The sequence below is a fragment of the Odontomachus brunneus genome, unplaced genomic scaffold, assembly GCF_010583005.1.
Source record: "Odontomachus brunneus isolate Ranch 3 - 2012 unplaced genomic scaffold, Obru_v1 Obru_scaffold_164, whole genome shotgun sequence".
Classification (NCBI taxonomy): Eukaryota; Metazoa; Arthropoda; class Insecta; order Hymenoptera; family Formicidae; genus Odontomachus; species Odontomachus brunneus.
In genome coordinates, this window is record NW_022639614.1 from 170,748 (window position 1) to 174,468 (window position 3,721).

The following is a 3,721-nucleotide window of genomic DNA, read 5'->3' on the forward strand; positions in this document are numbered from 1 at the left end:
ATATATATATATATATATATATATATATATATATATATATATATATATATATATATTTATTTATTTATTTATTTATTTATATATAAATATTTATATATATATATATATATGTATATATATAAAATTTATACATATATGTATATAAAATTATTTATATAAAATTTATATAAAATTTATATAAAATTCATATATACACAGAGAGAACGATTTGGTTGAATCAAATAAACACTTCTTTGGAATAGTCCAAACGAATTTTTTGATTGATCAAACAAAATTGTTTGACGCAACAAAAATATTTATGTGCAGCTTAGTTCCAAAGCCAAATAATTTGCTTTTGGACTATTCCAAAGAAACATTTGATTCAATAAATCGTTCTCTCTGTGTATATAATAATATATATAATTATTTTATATATATATATATATATATATATATAAATATATATATATATATATATATATATATATATATATATATATATATATATATATATATATATATATATTAATATATATAATTATTTTATATATATATATATATATATATATATAAATATATATATATATATTAATATATATAATTATTTTATATAATTATATTATTTTTATTTGTTTATATAATTACATATAATATATATACACAATATATATACATAATTATATACATATTATATGTATAATTATATATACTGATTCAATGATAGCAATTTTTTATCAGTGTAACTATACCAACGTAACTTATTATTGCACTCTAACGTATAATTTGTTCAATAGATACACAATATTTCTCTGCGGGTGACCACCGATTCTGCCAATCCAACTGCTTCTTTTTTCTCAGTGTATATACATGTATGTACATGTGGACGATTCGACACGAATCTCCGTGTACAAAGCAATTCTGGCAATTCTGTCGACGTGTCGCACAACATTACAATTACAATACGAAGATCTGCTTATTCATTCTAATTACGAGAAAATACGCAGGATGTCCCGGAACAACTGCGCACACGCAGAAAAATATCATTCTACTGTTAAGAAAAGCAATTAGTTTATTTTCCTTCCTTTAAGTAACGAGTTATCTTTAATAATGAAGATTTTCTTGATAATAGTGTTGAAACATACTCATCACAAGTTTTCGGAAAGTTCATCATCGTGTACTCAAAGGAAGAATTTATTTTCTTTATAAGAATATGTAATTATGTAACCGTCGGAGAAAAAGTTGTGACTCTAAGTATTAAGTAAACTGAATTTTTGTTTTAATTCAGTATTAAACTTATTAGAATTCGTAATATATTTTGAATACATTTGATGCTTTTGACGAACTTGTGATAGATTTACAAATATATAAACTTATGAAACACTTGAAACAAGTAACATTTACTCGAATGCAGTGTATATTTTTCTGTGTGCGCTTGCCTTCAATCGTGAACGTCTCAAACGCTATCCCGAGTCGTTATATTCTCGTGGAGAAAATTCGACTCGCGATTTGTCAGTCTCACAGGAACGTCACGTGTGCGTTCTCTCAGAATAAAATATTCTCTCTCAAAAAACGTATTATCTCAAAGCATTTTCTCGCAGGAGAAACGGGCGGCGATTAACTCGAGTCATCCTTCAATTCGCAGCAAAGTAGCCTTAGAATAGGTAATAATGCGCGATAAATAAGCCATAATAAGTGGCTACAATAACGAAACGTCTCAGATGGATTCAGAAGATCGAATGGAGTGCGAAGTTTCCGTTTGAAAATAATTTATTTATCATTCATTATTTTATATATAAAGTCTCAAAGGCACTACCTTCATCGTTTCCATTTTTAGGTTTCTCTATCAATCAATTTATTCGTGGGTAAAATAATCGTTAATTCGTAATACAACAAGTTATCCCTACCTAAGAAAATGTTGAAAATGATGGTCGTTGTTTATATAACGTATATATAAAACTCGCTTATTACTTTCGCTTTCGATCGAAGCTAAGATACATACACGAGGTGTCTCGCAGCGCAAAACTCAACAAGACAAACGCTAATCTTCTTTTGTTCCGTTATCTCTCTCTCTCTTTCTTTTTTTTTTGTTTGTTTACAATACATGCACAACTGAGATCTTCTTCGCGAGAGACAGATACGGCCCTTTTCCTCGAAAAGTACACATACTCTTTCCTTTCTCTGTACATTTGTATAAATATATATATGTATATCTTTATCGCTAACGACAAAATCATTATCGAGACACCGCCGATACCGTAAATGCCGACGATTCTGACCGACAAAATCTGCGACATACGCTACGTTTTTCCGTGCTCACTACATATACATACGACACAGTGATATACGAGTGTGTGTTTATATATTATATATGTGTGTGTGCACATACATACATACATACATACATACATACATACATATATATATATATATATATATATATTACTGTGTAAAAATTACTGAAAAATTGATTATCTAAAACCAGGAATTATTAAAAAATCTAGCAACAGCAGCATTTTTAATAATTTACTAGCTACTAGAATGAAACGCATGCGAAGAACCAGCACGAAAAAGCGCACCGTATGTCGTAAACTCGACAGAGACAACGTACTCCGCTTCGGATTATCGTCACTATCTGTCATAGGATACACAAGATACATGTCACTGCGCGAATTCAAACAAGAGAAGAAATTCTTACGACACACGTCATATCAAAAGCAAAAAATACCAACGTATGTGTTAAAAATTATGATAATGGGATTTCTCTTTTTACGCTATATATATATTCTCCTCATTTCGTTAGAAATCTTTACGACTGTTAAAAGACCTCGTTAGATTTTTTTCTTTGGAAGATTCGGGCAATGGTTAGACGTTGTCTTTGCGAATCTATACTGCGCCAATATAGCTAAGCAAAGCTGTTCGCTACTTGCACGATACTACTTCCGATCGATGCGCGCGCGCGCGCGTGTATGTGTGTGTGTGTGTGTGTGTACATATGCGCGCAATTTCACTAGTTTTTAACAAAAAGAAGGAAGGAGAGAAAGGGGTAAATTGAGATGACACTTGAGATGCACTTGGAAGAGAAAAGACGAAATGGAGAAAAGTCGTCGCGATTTCATCTTTTAGATAGATCTACTCGAAAAAGTTTCGCAGTTCCGTGTTAAATGCATGTTACATGTGACGCAAACGCAAGAAGTTCCGGGGTGGATTGCACCTCGCAAAGCCCGCTTTGGACGACCTAAATCCGCGGCAGAACTGCTAATAGAATTCTATCTATAGTTTCATTCACAATTATTAACACGTCGATTGCCATGGGGGTCATCAGATGTGATTGGCGCTATAATATTGCCACGTCTCACTAATTTACGCGTCCGTGTTAATATATATATATATATATCATTCCAAGCAGAATTTTATAATATTATTGTAGATATATTATATATATACATAATAATATATAATATTATAATATATATATATTCTATGTATAGAGAGGAATATATGCATATACATGTGCATGTATGTATAATGTGTATATTCAGAGAAACTTTCAAACGTTCTTTAGCATCCCGCGAATTTTCAATTACAGATCGTCCAAAGCAAGCTCAACAAACCAAACGAATGAGAACTAAGCACCTTGCACCTTACCGACGTTTCCTTAAGACAATAAAAGAATAAAAGAAGTGCGAGTGCAATAACAAAAATACAAAACACATATACACTTTTTCTTCCTTTCTTTCGTTCG

At 30.6% G+C, this 3,721-nt stretch overlaps 1 protein-coding gene across 5 annotated transcripts in view; it reads right to left on the reverse strand.

Moving 5' to 3' along the window:
- The window catches only part of LOC116851005 (kinesin light chain), a 42,439-nt gene that overhangs the window by 11,060 nt on the left and 27,658 nt on the right, over positions 1 to 3,721 (reverse strand). The window lies entirely within an intron of this gene.